Source organism: Monodon monoceros, unplaced genomic scaffold, assembly GCF_005190385.1.
Source record: "Monodon monoceros isolate NGI ecotype Baffin Bay Population unplaced genomic scaffold, NGI_Narwhal_1 Super_Scaffold_12, whole genome shotgun sequence".
NCBI lineage: Eukaryota > Metazoa > Chordata > Mammalia > Artiodactyla > Monodontidae > Monodon > Monodon monoceros.
This window is the reverse complement of record NW_021703768.1, coordinates 17866319-17886851: the sequence shown is the minus strand read 5'-3', so window position 1 is coordinate 17886851 and position 20533 is coordinate 17866319. Positions and strand designations below refer to the sequence as shown.

Below are 20533 nucleotides of genomic sequence, written 5' to 3'. Positions count from 1 at the left end.
AAGAATGGGTTTATGAATAGGAAAGAGGTCAGTTAATTGAGTACATGATCTGATGCCACTGATCAGGTAGAATGTGGAGAAAAGTTGACATGATACAGGTATCATGACAAGATAATATAATTTGCATGATATTGCTAAAAATGATATCACAATTTAAAAAACGAGTCTAATTAAATATGAGGAAAGTTGGTTAACTTCTGGAAAAGTAAAATTAAGTTTAAGAAATGTGAAGAATTATTCTTTTGAAAATTATCTTATTGTAAAAATAAATTGTAGTCATTTTAAAAATTGTAGTTATTTTTAAAAATTTCCATTCACCTGAAATACAACCTATATTATTCATTTTTAAGTGTAAAGGGATATGCTATCTGCATGTATGTAGGGGTGTATGTGTGTGTGTGTGTGTGTGTGTGTGTGTGTGTGTAAAATTTATTGTCACTATAAAGGATTTATCAAAATAAAATTAAACATTTCCCCTTTTACTACTCTTTATTTTTTATTTCCTTAGGTCTCTCTTTCTTGATAGCCAAATTATTTTGATGTCACGATATACTAATTTATGTGCTATGAAATTAGAGTGGGGTTATGCTATACTTAGCATAACAATAACAAAAGGTCTGATCAGGAGGAAAAAAATAATGGTCCAGTGTCCATTAATTTGTATCACTCGATAATGGTTTGATTTTTTTTGGTTTTTTTCCTGAATTTAGAAGGAAATACTTGTCTTTCATAAAGCAGTTTGATTGAAACTAAATCTTCTTCACATATTTTTAACTTGTACATTCACCTTCACAGACATGCTTAAATTTTTATAAATGATTTCTGTTAGATTTAAAGATTTCAGTCATCTGAGAAGACGCAATCGAGTGAGATTCTGCATCTGAACTGGTAACAGTTCATTCTTTTCATATTGCAAAGTATATTCTTGCAGAAACGGAATTTATGACATCATTTTCTATGTAGGTTGCATGGCATCTGATCCATAGTGACAGAAAAAAAAAAAAAAAGATTCCAGAATATCTGCAGTACATTTTGTTGAATGTTAACAGAGTTTCAGATGTGTTTCATTTCTGACCTTGTGAATGCTTTCTTGCTTATGAAATGCTTTATACATCAAATGCACAAACAGCTACCAGGGCTTCAGCTGCTCGCACAAGTATACATTTCCGAAAACAAATGTTGTTCAGGTCAGTTTCACCAATGTCATTTTTCTTCTATTATTTCATGGCAGGAGAAATGCGTGATATATTATATTACATTTTAAATGTGATGCAGAGAAGTCATAATGCTCATTTGTTTCATGTGAATACTCCTTGTTCTATAGTGTTAAGAAAAATTTATTCAAGCTATCAAACCAGCTAATATTTCCAGTCAGATTTAGAGAATACTGTTTCTATTATGAACTGCTCATAATAATTCAATACATGTGTATGTGTCTGTCTGTGAGTGTAAATAGTATGTTATTTGAGTTGAAAATCCAAGTATCTAAACATTGTAAGCAACAGCAAAATTCTGAGGCTGTGAATTTTTAATATTTGTATATGTTTAGGATATTTGCAATACTTAAATTGAGAAAATATTCAGGGTGCTAAAAAAAGCAGAAAAGTTTTAGATTATTTTCAAAAATTATAGTAAACAGAAAAGTAATCAAATACTAGAATTAGAGGCACCTGTGGAGAATGAGGCACAGTTTTATCCTTGAATTCAAATTTGAATAAATATTTTTTAGATCTTTCTATATGTCTAACATTCTAAAATGTGTGACTCAGAGACTGATCAATTCTGATTTGGCAATAAGAGATTATAGAGAAACTAAGTTGAACTTCTTTTTGAGTATTATTTCACAGTAAAGTTAGTGTAATTTTCTACAAATTGAAAAGGAAAATCACACCTCTAGTTGTATTATTTTGCCTAATACAAATCCTCTTAGGCACAGAATCAGAGTTCTTGCACAATAACTCTTAGGAGAATTTTCCAAAATGATACTTGGGTGAAAATGTAGCCCATATTAGCAATGAAATATCAGGATGTACTTCTGCTCATTTAATTTTTAAAGGAAGATATTCAACTTAAGCGGAGAAAAAATTCTCAAAAACAACTATTGCCTAGGCTGTAGAAGAATTAATGCAGTTTGCAACTTTGTGAGAGATGCTGTGATGCAGGTGAATGGTTTTTGTTTTATCCAATCAGTCTCCTTACTGCACAGCCCCTGTAGTGTGTGTTTGGGGAATAACAAGTATCCCCTTAACAGTTTCAATGAGCTGCATCATGAACTTGGTCACCAGAGATAAAGGCATGAAATGAAGAAATATTGTGCAAGCTGGTCTGCTGAGTCACTTCATACTCCGGGATCCCAAGGCTGTCACTGATGTTTAGATGAAAGTGCTGTAGATCTAGACAAATACAGGGTACATTAGAAAAGGATTAATGCACACCAAGATTCTGAATATTTTCTCAACCAACAATCATGAAGAAAAATTGTAAATTATTCTCACACGAAGAAATACACCCAAATAGCAAGGTGTAATTTTATGTATCATTTTTTCTCATTTAAACCTCATATTCTTCTTACAAATGAAATATACACTATAGTAATTTAAATTACTGGTACATTGCACTTCTTTCTCACAATGAAAAGCATTATTTTCCTTTAGCATAAATATACAGATAGTTATTGGTATTTAGCTACTATTATAAATGGCAACTACACAATATGTGTAGCTTATTAAAAACTGCTACTGCTATGTGTAAAAAATTACCTAACTAAATACTGAACTTGTCTGTCTCCATTAATATCAAGCTTTTAATTTATAAAAGACTTGTTCTACTGATAGTAGTGGCAAAGTAAACAAAGACATTTTAGAGCTATCACCCCAAATACCATATTTATATTTTTATTATGGGAGTGTATGGTGTACATATAATTCCTTGCTTACATACCTTGTTCTTTCATTTGCCTTTGAGCTCCCTCAGTACAAAGGTGATATATAATTAATACCTTTATTTCTAACATTAAATACAATATGTGGTATGTAATTGGTAATAAAAAGTAAGTATATGTCAAAAATAGCAAACACAAATGCACAAGGGGAAGTGAAATAAATATATTGATATAATTTCATTTAATATTATTTTAAAACAATACCATTAAATGTACTCATTCAGTTGGAGAGCTGAATGACAAGATACATTTCCTGCATCTTAATAACCAAGTTTAGTCTTCAGAAAAGTCAGTTCTAAAGATAAAGCATATAATTGAAGTTCTAGGTTATCACTGAGCTTGGTATACATTAATTATGAGAGAGCCTGCAAACTGTATTTTATTTGTGCTGTAACTACTGCTAGAAATCCAAATGAATGCAGAAAGGGCTCTCTCTGAGAAGAGATGACTATAATAGAACTAGGCAAAATGCAGAAACACTGTTGTCTAGAAAAATAACTTCTGTGATGAATTGACTCTCAAACATAATATAATATACCAATATTTTTGCTTGTTTTTTCCTTGGAAGAGTTTTTCAAGTAATCCATAAAGATGAATTTCAGTACAGCATTACAAACTATGTGCGAGCCTTGGGAATTAGAATTGCACAGTATAGCTGTGGCACAGAAGTGAGTTCACTGGCCTCAAATGCAATTTGACTTCTAATCCTTACATTGCATTGCAAGATCCTATAATAATTAGTCTCAGATAATTGAAGTCATAAAGGTGTTAGATAAAAACATTAGTTAAAAGAGAGAACTCCCAGGTGAAATCAGCAGGGTCTCAGAAAAAGTCGTTAGTCAATGAGGTCAAGTAGATTCGTGGTCTGGTACTGAGTGTTTAGATGCAAGACAAAATTTATTTTTTTGTACAGACCATAGGTTGATTGGTCTTAGGAGAGTGACGGACATCACTCACAAGAAAGATGTAGGCCTAACTCAAATGTCAATCCTTCAGATTTTAGTGGGAAAAAATAACACGAGAAGATCAGGATATACATGTTGATTAATCAGCATGTTTTGTGTGTCATAAAATCCATTATGATAAAGCCAAATTATTATCTTAATGATTCTTAATGGACTCAAAACAAGAAAATTAATTGAATTAATCAGTGGAAAATGCCATAGAGGAGTGCTTGTCTCCTGTCACTGTCAAATAGAGCATACATTCTCAGGTCCTAGCATCATTTATCCTCATCAGCATTGTGGAAAAGCTGACACCTAAAAAACATCTTTAAAGTTTCCTATTGTTCGAGCTCCATGTGGTCAACTACTTATTAGTAAACCCAGTTTTCTTTAGATACGCTAGCATTAACAGTTATACTGGTGTCTTCTAAACTGCGCTCCTTGGAACAGTCTTTGGGGAAATGATAATAATAGTGGCAAGAAAAGTGATCCATGATCAAAAGGTTAGGAAAATTATTGCAATCTATACAGTCCTCAGAGAATCACAATGCGAAGGAGAGTACTAAATATTCAGGCCCACATTAAAAAAACATACACACATATAACATTCAACATTGTTCAATGAAGTATTTCCATACAGTTTTTCCCCAGGACACGCGGTAACATCCCAAAATACAAGGTTTCCTGGAATAGTGTTCTTGTACTGAAGTTCATATTTTGCTTTTGCATTTATTAAAATATCCATATGCTGATCTAGCAAAAGCACATGTTTGTTCTTGTTTGTTAATAATAGCTTTATTGAAGTATAATCAACATACTATAAACTGCAAATACTTAAATTTTACAATTTGATAATGTTCTGACGTTTTTAGACATCCATGAAACCATTATCAAAATCAAGATAATGAACATAAAAAAATGTCTATAAGCCTCTTTGTAATCCCTCCATTCTGACCCAGGCAAACAATGGCCAGATTTCTGTTAGTATGCATTTTATGACTTGTATAAATTTTATATAAATTGAATCCTACAATAGTTTGGTTGTTTGGTGGAGGAGAGGGTCTAGTTTATTTCACTCAGCATAATTATTCTGTGATTCATCCATGCTGTTTATTCATTTTTAGTGCTAAATTGTACTCCATTGTGTAGATAAATGAATACACAAACTGTGTTATATCTATCTTTTCAGGAACATTTGTTTGTTTGATCATTTTTTCTGGTTTTTGGCTATTACAAATAAAATTCTATAAACATTTGTTTACAAGTCTCTGTTTAGATGTATGCTTTCATTTCTCTTGGATTAATGCCTAGGAGTGGAATGTCTGAATCATAGAAGTATGTTTCACTTCATAAACTATCAAAATATTTTCCAAAATGCTTTTACCATTTCACTGTCTCAACAGCAGTGTATGAGATTTCCTGTTTCTCCACATCCTCACTAATACATGCCAAGATACAACTTTATTTTTTTTAATTTTATTTTTTGAGTATAAAATAATATTTAATTGACATTAATTTTTTCCTGGGCACCATCTCTTTTCTTTTTTTTTTAAAATAGATCTTTATTGGAGTATAATTGCTTCACAATACTGTGTTAGTTTCTGTTGTACAGCAAAGTGAATCAGCCATATGCCTAAATATGTCCCCATATCCCCTCCCTCTTGAGCTTCCCTCCCACCCTCCCTATCCCACCCCTCTAGGTGGTCACAAAGCACCGAGCTGATCTCCCTGTGCTATGTGGCTGCATCCCACTAGCTATCTATTTTATGTTTGGTAGTGTATATATGTCGATGTTTCTCTCACTTCACCCCAGCTTCCCCCTCCCACCCCATGTCCTCAAGTCCATTCCCTATGTCTAAATCTTTATTCCTGTCCTGCAACTAGGTTTATCAGTACCATTTTTTTTAATTGCATATATATGCATTAGCATATGGTATTTGTTTTTCTCTTTCTGACTTAATTCACTCTGTGTGACAGACTGTAGGTCCATCCACCTCACTACAAACAACACAACTTCATTTATTTTTATGGCTGAGTAATATTCCATTGTATATATGTGCAGCATCTTCTTTATCCATTCATCTGACGATAGACTTTTAGGTTGGTTCCACATCCTGGCTATTGTAAATAGTACTGCAATGAACATTGTGGTACATGTCTCTTTTTGAATTATGGTTTTCTCAGAGTATATGCTCAGGAGTGGGATTGCTGGGTCATATGGTAGTTCTATTTTTAGTTTTTTAAGGAACCTCTATACTGTTTTCCATAGTGGCTGTATCAATTTACATTCCCACCAACAGTGCAAGAGGGTTCCCTTTTCAACACACCCTTTCCAGCATTTATAGTTTCTAGATTTTTTGATAATGGCCATTCTGACTGGTGTGAGGTGATACCTCATATTGTAGTTTTGATTTGCATTTCTCTAATGATTAGTGATGTTGAGCATCTTTTCATTTGCCTCTAGACCATCTGTATGTCTGCCTTGTTGAAATGTCTATTTAGGTCTTCTGAGCATTTTTTAATTGGATTCTTTGTTTTTTTGATATTGAGATCCATGAGCTGTTTGTATATTTTGGAGATTAATGCTTTGTCTGTTGTTTCATTTGCAGATATTTTCTCCCATTCTGAGGGTTGTCTTTTTGTCTTGTTTATGGTTTCCTTTGCTGTGCAGAAGCTTTTAACTTTAATTAAGTCCCATTTGTTTATTTTTGTTTTTATCTCCGTTACTCTAGGAGGTGGGTCAAAAAAGATCTTGCTGTGGTTTATGTCAAAGAGTGTTTTTCCTACATTTTCCTCTAAAATTTTTATAATGTCTGGTATTACATTTAGGTCTTTAATCCATTTGGAGTTTATTTTTGTGTATGGTGTTAGGTAGTGTTGTAATTTCATTCTTTTACATGTAGTTGTCCAGTTTTCCCAGCACCGTTAATTGAAGAGGCTGTCTTTTCTCCATTGTATGTTCTTGCCTCCTTTGTCTTAAATTAGGTGACCATATGTGAGTGGGTTTATCTCTGAGCATTCTATCCTGTACCATTGATCTATATATCTGTTTTCATGCTGGTACCATACTGTCTTGATTACTGTAGCTTTGAGTTATAGTTTGAAGTCGGGGAACCTGATTCCACCAACTCTTTTTCCTTCTGAAGATTGCTTTAGCTATTTGGGGTCTTTTGGGTTTCCATATGAACTGTAAAATTTTTTGTTCTAATTCTGTGAAGAATGCCATTGGTAGTTTGATAGGGATTGCATTGAATCTGCAGATTGCTTTGGGTAGTATAGTCATTTTCACAATATTTATTCTTCCAATCCAAGAACATGGTATATTTCTCCATCTGTTTATGTCATCTTAGATTTCTTTCATCAATGTTTTATAGTTTTTTGCATACATGTTTTTTGCCTCCTTAGGCAGGTTTATTTCTAGTCATTTTATTCTTTTTGTTGTGATGGTTAATGGGATTGCTTCCTTAATTTCTCTTTCTGATTTTTCATTGTTGGTGTATAGGAATGCCAGAGATTTCTGTGCATTAATTTTGCATCCTGCAACCTTAACCAATTCACTGATTAGTTCTAGTAGTTTTCTGGTAGCATCTTTAGGATTTTCTATGTATAGTATCATGCCATCCACAAACAATGACAGTTTTATTTCTTTTCCAATTTGTATTCCTTTTATTTATTTTTCTTCTCTGATTGACATGGCTAGGACTTCCAAAACTATGTTGAATAAGAATGTAAAGAGTGGACATCCTTGTCTTGCTCCTGATCTTAGTGGAAATGCTTTCAGTTTTTCACCATTGAGTATGATGCTTGCTATGAGTTTGTCATATATGGCCTTTATTAAGTTGAGGTAGGTTCCCTCTATGCCCATTTTCTGGAGAGTTTTTTTTATCATAAATGGGTGTTGAATTTTGTCAGAACCTTTTTCTACATCTATTGAGATGATCATATCATTTTTATTTCTTAATTTGTTAATGTGGTGTATCACATTGATTGATTTGTATATATTGAAGAATCCTTGCATACCTGGGATAAGTCCCACTTGATCATGGTTTATGATCCTTTCAGTAGGGCTGGATTCTGTTTGCTAATATTTTGTTCAGGATTTTTTCATCTATGTTCATCAGCGATACTGGTGTATAATCTTCTTGTTTTGTGATATCTTTTTCTGGTTTTGGTATCAGGGTGATGGTGGCTTCATAGAATGAATTTGGGAGTGTTTCTCTCTCTGCAATTTTTTTTTTTTTTTTTTGCGGTACGCAGGCCTCTCACTGTTGTGGCCTCTCCCACTGCAGAACACAGGCTCTGGACGCACAGGCTCAGTGGCCATGGCTCAAGGGCCCAGCTGCTCCGCAGCATGTGGAATCCTCCCGGACCGGGGCACAAACCCATGTCCCCTGCATCGGCAGGCGGACTCCCAACCACTGCACCACCAGGGAAGCCCTGCAATTTTTTGTAAGAGTTTAAGAAGGATCGATGTTAGCTCTTCTCTAAATGTTTGATAGAATTCTTCTGTGAAGCCATCTGGTCCTGAACTTTTGTTTGTCAGAAGATTTTCAATTACGGTTTCAATTTCATTACCTGTGATATGTCTGTGTACATTTTCTAATTCTTTCTGGTTCAGTCTTGGAAAATTGTACCTTTCTAATAAATTGTCCATTTCTTCATGGTTGTCCATTTTATTGGCATGTAGTTGTTTGTAGTAGTCTCTTGTAATCCTTTGTATTTCTGCGGTTCAGTTGTCATTTCTCCTTTTTAGTTTCTAATTTTATTTATTTGCATTCTCTCCCTTTTTTCTTGATGAGTCTGGCTAAGAGTTTATCAATTTTTTTATCTTCTCAAAGAACCAGCTCTTAGTTTTATTGATCTTTGCTATTGTTTTCTTCATTTCTATTTCATTTATTTCTGCTGTGATCTTTATGATTTATTTCCTTCTACCAACTTTGGGTTTTCTTTGTTCTTCTTTCCCTAGTTGTTTTAAGTGTAATGTTAGATTATTTATTTGAGATTTTTCTTGTTTCTTGAGGTGTGATTAAATTGTTATAACCTTCCCTCTTAGAACTGCTTTTGCTGCATCCCATAGATTTTGAGTCATCGTCTTTTCATTGTCATTTGTTTCTATGTATTTTTAAATTTCTTCTCTGATTTCTTCAGTGATCTCTTTTTTATTTAGTAGAGCACTGTTTAGCCTCCATGTATTTGTGTTTTTTACAGTTTTTTTTTCCTGTAATTGATTTCCAATCTCATAGCGTTGTTGTCAGAAAAGATGCTTGATATGATTTCGATTTTCTTGAATTTTCTGAGGCTTGATTTGTGACCCAAGATGTGATCTATCCTGGAGAATGTTCTGTGTGCACTTGAGAAGAAAGTGTATTTTGCCACTTTTCATTGGAATGTTCTATAAATATAAATTAAATCTATCTGGTCTATTGTGTCATTTAAAGCTTGTGTTTCCTTATTTATTTTCTGTTTGGATGATCTGTCCATTGGTGTAAGTGGCATGTTAAATTCCCCTATTATTGTGTTACTGTTGATTTCTCTTGTCATGTTTGTTAGCATTTGCCTTATGTATTGAGGTGCTCCTATGTTGGGTGCATAAACATTTATAATTGTTATATCTTCTTCTTGGATTGATCGCTTGATCGTTATGTAGTGTCCCTCCCTATCTCTTGTAACAGTTTTTATTTTAAAATCTGTTTTATCCAATACAAGTATTGCTACTTCAGCTTTCTTTTGATTTCCATTTGCATGGAATATCTTTATCCATGCCTTCACTTTCAATCTGTATATGTCCCTAGGTCTGAAGTGGGTCTCTTGTAAGCAGCATATATATGGATCTTGTTTTTGTATCCATTCAGCCAATTTGTGTCTTTTGGTTGGGGTATTTATTCCATTTACATTCAAGGTTATTATCGATATGTATGTTCCTATTACCATTTTCTTAATTGTTTTTTATTTTTTTATTTTTATTTTTTGTGGTACGTGGGCCTCTCACTATTGTGGCCTCTCCCATTGCGGAGCACAGGCTCCGGACACACAGGCTCAGCGGCCATGGCTCACGGGCCCAGCCGCTCCGCGGTATGTGGGATCTTCCCGGACCGGGGCACAAACCCGTGTCCCCTGCATCGGCAGGCAGACTCCCAACCACTGCGCCACCAGGGAAGCCTCTTAATTGTTTTAGGTTTGTTTTTGTGAGTCTTTTTCTTCTCTTGTGTTTCCGACCTAGAGAAGTTTCTTTAGCATTTGTTATAAAGCTTGTTTGGTGGTGCTGAATTCTCTTAGCTTTTGTTTGTCTGAAAAGCTTTTAATTTCTCTGTCGAATCTGAATTAGAGCCTTGCTGGGTAGACTAATTTTGGTGTAGGTTTTTCTCTTTCATCACTTTAAGCATATCCTGCCACTCCCGTCTGGCCTGCAGAGTTACTGCTGAAAAATCAGCTGATAACCTTATGAGGATTCCTTTGTATGTTTCTTTTTTCCCTTGCTGCTTTTAATATTTTTTTTTTGATTTAATTTTTGTTAGTTTTATTAGTATGTGTCTTGGTGTGTTTTTCCTATGGTTTATCCTTTATGGGACTCTGTACTTCCTGGATTTGTGTGACTAATTCCTTTCCCATGTTAGGGAAGTTTTCGACTATAAATTCTTCAAATATTTTCTCATCCCTTTCTTTTTCTCTTCTCCTTCTAGGACCACTATAATTCGAATGTTGGTGCATTTAGTGTTGTCCCAGAAGTCTCTGATATTGTCTTCAATTCATTTCATTCTTTTTTTTTTCATTCATCTCCTTAGCAGTTGTTTCCACCATTTTGTCTTCCAGCTCACTTATTTGTTCTTCTGCCTCATTTATTCTGTTATTGATTCCTTCTAGTGTATTTTTCATTTCAGTTATTTTGTTGTTCATCTCTGTTTGTTTGTTCTTTAGTTCTTCTAGATCTTTGTTAAACATTTCTTGTATTTTCTCACAGTTCCTCCATTCTATTCCCAAGATTCTGGATCATCTTTACTATCATTACTCTGAATTCTTTTTCAGGTAGATTGCCTATTTCCTCTTCATTTATTTGGTCTTGTAGGTTTCTACCTTGCTCCTTCATCTGTGACATATTTTTTTGCTGTCTCTTTTTTTTTTTTTTTTTTGTGGGATTGTATTCCTGTCTTACTGGTTGTTTGGCCTGAGGCTTCCAACACTGGATTTTGTAGGCTGTTGGATAGAGCTGCATCTTGGTGCTGAGATGAGGACCTCTGTGACACCTCACTCCGATGAATGTTCCCTGGAGTCTGAGGTTCTCTGTTAGTCCAGTGGTTCTGACACAGAGCTCCCACCACAGGAGCTTTGGCCCATCCCCCAGCTCATGAGCCAAGATACTGCAAGCCATATGGATTGGCAAAAAAAAAAAAAAAAAGAGAGAGAGAGAACAATAGCAAAGCAAAAACTAAAATTATACTAGGAAACTAACAGATATGTTAGGAAGAATATAAAAATAAAAATATAGATGAATCAACAACCAGAAGGTACAATAGTACCACAATAGTAAAAAAGAGGAGGGGTGTAAAGAGAAAAAAAAAACAAAATAGGTGGGGGGGAGGCCTTGGCTGTGCAAGGTGGGGCCTAAGCAAGAGAAAGGTTTGGGTGGTGGGCTGGGCCTGTGCTTAGGACCCGCAAGGCTGGAATAGGCCCTGTGGGCTGTCAGGGGTGGAGCTTAGGCTCAAGGAACAGATGGGGCCCAGGCATGCCCCCCACCACTGGTCTCAGAGGGTGGGGGACCTCACCTGGCAGGCCAGCACTCTTTCTGGGCTTGAGTGGGTGGGACAATCACCCTCCACTTCTCTCCCGCTCCTTTCAGAAGGCCCCTCCCACCTACCTCAGCTGAACTCCCCTCAGCCTCCTTCCTATACCCCCAGGACCAATGTGGCCTGGGAAGGGGGGTGCCTTGGAGGGCAGGGCACCAGCCTGGGAGCGCAGCAGGCTCCCCAGGCCCGAGTGGGTGAGGCAAACACCCTCCACTCCTCTCCCATTCCTCCCAGCTGGCTCCTTCCACCTGCCTCTCCTGGTCTCCCCGGCCTCAGTGCCAGGATACAACTTTATAATTTTAATCATTCTGATATGTATGTGGTTATCACTAATCATGATTTTTTTCTTTTTGTGCGGTACGCGAGCCTCTCACTGTTGTGGCCTCCCCCGTTGTGAAGCACAGGCTCTGGACGTGCAGGCTCAGCGGCCATGGCTCATGGGCCTAGCCGCTCCACGGCACATGGGATCCTCCCAAACCGGGGCATGAACCCGCGTCCCCTGCATTGGCAGGCGGACTCTCAACCACTGCGCCACCAGGGAAGCCCACTAATCATGATTTTAATTTGTATTTCCTTAAAAATTATTGATGCTACTTATCTTGGCATGTGTTTTTGTGCCATTTGCATATCTACTATTTCAGTGTGTCTATCTTGTGGCCATTTGGGGGGGGCATAGATTTTTTTGTTTTGTTTTCTTATTAATTTATGTGAGTCTTAGGTTTTTGCTATGCAAATATTTTTTCCAAATCTATGGCTTGTTTTTCCATTCTCTTAAGAAGGTCTTTTGAAGAGAAGTTTTTAATTTAATGAAGTCCAAATTAGCAATTTGTTCTTTTAGGGCTTGTTCTGTTATTTCCATACCTAAGATACATGCATATACACATGTATCACCCAAGGTCATGAAAGTTTTCTACTATGTTTTCTTCTAGAAATATTGTACTTTTAGCTTTTATCTTTAGCTGTGTAGTGCATTTTGAGTTAATTTTTGAATATTGTGTCAGTTATGGATCCATGTTCTATTTTTTAATATGAATATTCAAATGTTTCAGCACCAACTGTTGAAGATACTGCACTTTTTTTTTACACTGAACTACCTTTGCACCTTTGTTGAAAATCAGTTCTCCTTATATATATGGGTCTATTCTGGACTCTACCCCCTTTTGGCAATCTGTTTGGTTTTTCTACATAAGTAGCATATGGTTTTGATTAATGTAGCTATAATAACACTTGAAACAGAGATAGTTCATATCTCAAATGTGTTTTTTTCCAAAGTTGTTTGCTATTTGTGTCCTTTGCATTTCCATATAAATTTTAGTATAATTTTGTCAATTTCTAAACAAAGTCAATTGAAAATTCGATTAGAGGTAAATCTATAGATCAAATTGAGAATATTGATATAAATATTGAATCTTCTTACACATAAACATAGTATATTTCTTCATTTATTTCGAATTTCAACTTCTCACAGCAGTGTTTGTCACTTTTATTGTAAAGGCTGTTCACATCTTCATCATATTTTTCCCTAAGAATTTTATGGTTTTGATGATATAGTTAATGGTATTGTGATTTTTTAAATTTTGATTTTCAGTTGTTGACAATTAGTGTATACAGATATGATGGATTTTTGTATGTTGATCTTATGTCCTATAGACTTGCTAAACTTGCTTATTAGTTTCTGTAGAACTCATTATTTTTTGCATATAGAAAGTCTTGTCCTTTGCAAATAAAGACCATTCTACCTCTTCCTTTCCAATAATATGGATGCTGTTGTTTATTTTTCTTGCGTTACTGTACTAGCCAGAGCCTATAGTGCAATGCTGATGAAAAGCAGTAAGTACAGACTTCCATGTCTTGCCAGTAATTTTAATGGGAAGGCATTCAGTCTTTCACCATATTGGGTTATTAATATTTACCTTTATTACTTTTATCCCAAATGTACCCATGAAGTGTTCTGGATCAGAGATAGATGTGCTAATTTCCTAGCTCTGCCATAATAAAATACCATAAACTAAGGTGGTATTAAATAAAATGTATGGTATTAAATTAAATACCACAAATTCAGGTGGCTTAAAATGAACTTTATTCTCACAGTTTTGGAAGCTAGGAGTTTGACATCAAGTTGTCAGGAGGGCTATTCTCTCTCTGAAGACTCTAGGGAAGGATCAGTTTCATGCTTTTCTCTTAACTTCTGGTGTTGCTAGCAATCCTTGTTGTTCCTTGGCTTATACGTACATCACTGAAAATCTCTGACTCCTTTGTTATGTGATGTTGTCCCTCTCTCCTTTTAAAGATGTCAGACATACTGGATTATTACCCAGTCCAAAACTTCATCTTATCTTGTTTACATCTGAAAAGGTCCTATTTCCAAATAAAGCTGCACTCACAGGTACTGGGGCTTAGGACTTCAACATATCTTTTTGGAAGACACAGTTCAACCTATAACAACTTACCTCTACAGATACTTAATTTAATCTAGTTTATATGTATAGGTACCTCATTTTATTGCACTTTGCAGATATTGCATTTTTTACAAGTTGAAGGCTTGTGGCAACCCTGTTCCCAGCAAGTCAGTCAGTGCCATTTTTCATTAACACTGGTTAACTTTGTGTCTCTGTGTCACATTTTGATAATTCTCATGGTATTTCAAAGGTTTTCATTATTATCATATTGGTTATGTAATTTGTGATCAGTGATCTTTGGTGTTACTACTAGGACTTGCTGAGGGCTCAGATGATAGCATTTTTTAGCCGTAAAGATTTTTTAATTAAGCTACGTACATTATTTTTTAAGAAATAATGTCATGGCATACTTAATAGACTATAGTATACTGTAAACATAACTTTCACATGCACTGGGAAGCAAAAACATTCGTGTGACTTGCTTTATTGCAATATTTGTTTTATTGTGATTGTCTGGAAGAGAACCCACAATATTTCCAAGGTACATTTGTCATGTCCTGATATAGCTTTGATGTGAGCACTGTTTCCATGTTTAGGGGTCCATCATGGTAGTCACCTATTTACTGACAGCATTGATGATCAACAGCTGACACCCCAAATGGGTAAGCCAACAAATACTAACAATGTACATGTAACAAGTATAAAATATGCATTTTGTTTGACTTATACTGTAACAATTTTAAGTTTTAATTTTTTGTCAAGATTTGATAATTCAGAAATTAACATAAAACACTAAATGTCACATCAAGCTTGAAATATCAGTGACTAGGCAATGGTGGTTTTTTATTATCTTATTACATCCATTAATTGAAAGTATAATAGTAATGCCTGGCACATTCAGTCAATAATCTGCTGTCCAATTAACTATTTTTCCTAATAATTCATATTGCTTCTTAAACTAAATCCACTTCATTTCCCCATATTATCTGCCTCAGCATCATAAGCATATGTTCTTAAGCATAGATTACACTAACCCCTTGTGCTATTTGAACATCAGAACAGCTTCATAAAATCAGTATAATAAACTCACAAGAACACAAGGCTCTGAATCTGGAAGGTCATGTTGTATTCATCTTTAGAGACAACATATTGTGTATAATAGGGTATGATATTTCTTTGTTAAGTGGTTGTGTCCTCATTTATTCATAAATGAGACATTGAGTGGCGGTATCTGTCTTAACACCTTCTAATTAACAAGCCCTACCTAGATGACTAGAGAACAGTTGCAAATACAGCAGTAGAGATGCTGAAATACACAGCGTTAGAGATACTGATTACTTTCTATTCCAATAGTTGTTTTCCTAAATAAAATGTACTTGCACAGTCCTAAGTGGTTATCAGTATATAGTAAATTGTTAGAATCCAGATAGTTATATATATGCATTAGTTTATTTTTAGTGTCAGTCCAGGTACATTCACTTTATTTTATTTTCATAGAATTTAGCTATCACATTGAAAAATTTGACATCAGGTACTATGGACAAACACATTTATGTCAGAGCATAATAGTGGCCATTCATAATTTCTTGGAAATCCTTGCAGCTTTTACATCAGCAAAAGTATTTTATTTACTTTAATTGTTGTTTACTTCCCATATACCCTTTTCTTTTTTAAGTGGTGTACAGAATATGCTGAGATGGGGCTTCCCTGCTGGTGCAGTGGTTAAGAATCCGCCTGCCAGTGCAGGGGACATGGGTTTGAGCCCTGGTCCGGGAAGATCCCACATGCCGTGGAGCAACTAAGCCTGTGAGCCACAACTACTGAGCCTACGCCTAGAGCCCATGCTTGGCAACAAGAGAAGCCACCACAATGAGAAGCCTGCGCACCGCAACAAAGAGTAACCCTTGCTTGCCACAACTAAAGAAAGCCCGCACACAGCAACAAAGACCCAATGCAGTTAAAAATAAATAAAGAAATTTATTAAAAAAAGAATATGCTGAGATAGAATGCTGCAGTGGGGAATTAAAACAAAAAAAGAATGGTCTTTGGAATCAGACAGACCTAGGGTTACTTGCTAGAATGTTACCTTAATTAGAATTATTACTTCACATTTTAGCTTCAATTTTATCTTCTCTGTAAAGGAAATAATATTATGTGCTTTGTATTATTATCATACTATTCCATTCAATTCTATCCAACAAATTGGACTTTGCTGCCATAGTGATTTTCTCTTTCTTCTGTATTTTCACCCCATTGTTCTACCTTGACTCTTAACATACAGCATATGAAATATTATTCTCTCTCATCTAAGGAAGTATAAAGAAGAGAAAAAAAAATCATCCACAGCCTCTAGATACTGTGTTAAAGCCTTCCCACTAATCACCACCATCCTATTTGAAACAAGCAAACAAAGAAGAAAATTAGTCATCGTCTTAGTCCTTTTAGGCTGCTATATAACAAATGCCACAGACTGGGTAGCTAATAAGCAATAGAAATTTAATTCTCACAGCTCTAGAAGCTGGAAGTCTGAGATCAGGTTGCCAGTGAGGTTGGATTGTTCTCTTCCATGTCACAGACTTCTCCTTACGTCCTCATATATCAGAAAAGGCAAAGAATCTCTCTGAGATCTCTTTTACAAGGACACTAATCCCATTCAGGAGGGCTCTGCCCTCATGACCTAATCACTTCTCAAAGGCTCCACCTCCTAAAACCATTACCTTGAGGATTAGTATATAGTGATGCATTATTAAATATAATCACCATGCTGTACATTAGATCCCCAGAATTTATTTATCTTACAACTGAACGTTTGTACCTTTTACCAGCATCTCCCCATTTCATCCAACCATTAGTCCCTTGTAACCACCACTCTATTCTCTATTTCTGTGGGTTAGCTTTTTAAAATTCCACATATAAGTGATATCACACAGTATTTGTCTTTCTCTTTCTGACTTACTTCATTTAGCATAATGCCCTCAAACTTCATCCACGTTGTCACTAATGACAGGATTTTCTTTCTTCTCAAGGCTGCATAATATTCCGTTGTGTATAGATATACCACATCTTCTTTATCCATTCATTCCTTGATGGACATTTAGGTTATTTCTGTATCTTGGCTATTGTGAATAATGCTACAGTGAACTTGGGAAGCAGCTCTTTCATCCAGATCCTATTTTCATTTCCTTTGGATATATACCCAGCAGTGGGATTGCTGGATACAGTAGTTGTATTTTTAAATTTCTGAGGAGCCTCCATACTGTTTCTATAGTGGCTGTACCATTTATATTCTGAAAAAAAGAGGCCACAAGGATTCCCATTTCTCCACATCTTCCCCAACACTTATCTCTTCTTGCCTTTTTGATGAAAGCCATTCTAACAGGTATGAGGTGACATCTAATTGTGATTTGCATTTAATTTTGCATTTCTCTGATTCTTAGTGATGTTGAACAACTTTTCATGTACTTGTTGGTCATTTGGGTTTTGTTTTGTTTTGTTTTTTGGATTTTTAAAAAAAAATGTCTATTCAGTTCCTCTGCTCATTTTTTAATTGGGTTGATTATTTTTTCTTTTCTGCAGTTGAGTTGTATGAGTTCTTTGTGTATTTTGGATATTAACTTTTTTAAGATATATGAATTACAAATATCTTCACATGTTCCATAGATCCATAGATTTTTTTTTTTTTTCCTGCTGTGCAAAGATTTTGAAACTGAAGAGGAAGCCCTGATGAACTCTGAATCACCTTTGGGGTCCTTCTTCCCTTGTGTTGAAGGATGGTGCACATTCACAGCCAAATAGCTCCATGGTTCCAGCCTGCAAAATCTAAGATCAGAGATCTTCCTGTCTCTCTTTCCCATTCAGTAAAAACTGGCTCTTTTCCTGCTGAAGTGCTTCATTAAATCCATGCTTCACACCCAAATTAATCTCCTTATCAAATGGTCACTTGGCCATACCCTTAGTGTGCTCTTCTTCACGTGCTTTCTCATTTTTTGCAACATGGATAGGCTGAGAATTTTCCAAATTGTTAAGTTCTCCTCACCTTTTTTTTTTGTGTGTGTGTGGTACACGGGTCCGTCACTGCTGTGGCCTCTCCCGTTGCGGAGCACAGGCTCTGGACGCGCAGGCTCAGTGGCCATGGCTCACAGGCCCAGCCGCTCTGCGGCATGTGGGATCCTCCCAGACCGGGGCATGAACCCATGTTCCCTGCATCGGCAGGTGGACTCTCAACCCCTGTGCCACCAGGGAAGCTATCTGCTCACCTTTTGATTAACAAGTATGTCTTTAAGTCATTTCTCCGTTCCTGAATGTCACTATAAGTTTTCAAGAGAAAACAATCCACACCTTCAACATTGTTCTTAGATATTTCCTCCGCCAAGTATCCCATTTCATCACTCACAAGATTAATCTTCCACAGCATAGTAGACCATGAATACAGTTTAGCCAAGTTCTTTGCCACTTTATAATAAATATGCTTTTTCCTCTGTAGTCCAGTAACATGGTTCTCATTTCCATCTGAGACCTCATCAGAATGGCCTTTACGGTCCATATTCCTACCAACATTCTGACCACAATTCCTCAGGTATTCTTTCAGAAGATGGAAGCTCTCTCTAAGCTCTCCACTTTTCCTTCTGGGCTCTCACCAGAATTGTCTTTAAAGTCTGTTCATGGCGATGTACGTTTTTCCTTGCATGTATCTCCAAAGTCTCTCAGCCTCTACCTCTACCCAGTTCCAAAGCAGCTTCCACATTATCCGGTATTTGCTGCAGCAGCACACCCACTTCTTGACACCAGTTTTCTGTCTTTATCCTTTGATGCTGCCGTAACAAAATACTATAGACTGGTAGCTTATAAATGTCTACATTCAGATTTCTATACTTACTACTCCCAATCGTATGTCTTATTTTCTTCCATAATCCTTTATTACTAAAGTTCCCTTTACTTATTTATATATTTTTTATTTTTATTTTATTTTTTAACATCTTTATTGGAGTATAATTGCTTTACAATGGTGTGTTAGTTTCTGCTTTATAACAAAGTGAATCAGCTATACTTATGCATATATCCCCATATCTGCTCCCTCTTCCATCTCCATCCTACCCTCCCTATCACACCCCTCTAGTTGGTCACAAAGCACTGAGCTGATCTCCCTGTGCTATGGCTGCTTCCCACTAGCTATCTATTTCACATTCGTTAGTGTATATATGTCCATGCCACTCTCTCACTTTGTTCCAGCTTACCCTTCCCCCTCCCAGTGTCCTCAAGTCCATTCTCTACATCTGTGTCTTTATTCCTGTCCTACCCCTAGGTTCATCACAACCTTTTTTTTTTTAGACTTTAGATTTTAGATTTTTTGTTCTCTTTCTGACTTACTTCACTCTGTATGACAGACTCTAGGTCCATCCACGTCACTACAAATAACTCAATTTCATTTCTTTTTATGGATGAGTAATATTCCATTGAATATATGTGCCACATCTTCTTTATCCATTCACCTGTCAGTGGACACTTAGGTTGCTTCCATGTCCTGGCTATTGTAAATAGTGAAGCAATGAACATTATGGTATGACTCTTTTTGAATTATGGTTTCTCTGGGTATATGCCCAGTAGTGGGATTCCTAGGTCATATGGTCATCCTATTTTTAGTTTTCTAAGGAACCTCCATACTGTTCTCCATAGTGGCTGTATCAATTTACATTCCCACCAACAGTGCAAGAGGGTTCCCTTTTATCCACACCCTCTCCAGTATTTATTCTTTATAGACTTTTTGATGGTAGTCATTCTGACTGGTGTGAGGTGATACCCAATTGTAGTTTTGATTTGCATTTCTCTAATGATTAGTGATGTTGAGCATCCTTTCATGTATTTTTTGGCAATATGTTATCTTCTTTGGAGAAATGTCGATTTAGGTCTTCTGCCCATTTTTGTATTTGTTTGTTTGTTTTTTTGATATTGAGCTGCATGAGCTGCTTGTATATTTTGGAGATTAATCCTTTGTCAGTTGTTTCATTTGCAAATATTTACTCCCATTCTGAGGGTTGTCTTTTGGTCTTATTTATGGTTTCCTTTGCTGTGCAAAAGCTTTTAAGTTTCATTAGGTCCCATTTGTTTATTTTTGTTTTTAATTCCCTTTCTCTAGGAGGTGGGTCAAAAAAGATCTTGCTGTAATTTATGTCATAGCATGTTCTGCCTATGGTTTCCTCTAAGAGTTTTATAGGGTCTGGCCTTACATTTAGGTCTTTAATCCATTTTGCATTTATTATTGTGTATGGTGTTAGGGAGTGTTCTAATTTCATTCTTTTACCTGTAGCTGTCCAATTTTCCCAGCACCACTTATTAAAGTGGTTGTCTTTTTTCCACTGTATACTCTTGCCTCCTTTATCAAAGATAATGTGACCATATGTGCATGGGCTTATCACTAGGCTTTCTATTCTGTTCCATTGATCTATATTTTTTCTGTTTTTGTGCCAGTAC

The 20533-nt window shown here is 35.8% G+C and overlaps 1 pseudogene; it reads right to left on the bottom strand.

Moving 5' to 3' along the window:
* The window catches only part of LOC114892052, an 80753-nt pseudogene extending 62145 nt beyond the window's left edge, over positions 1–18608 (bottom strand).
* Positions 18609–20533: the final 1925 nt, after the last annotated feature.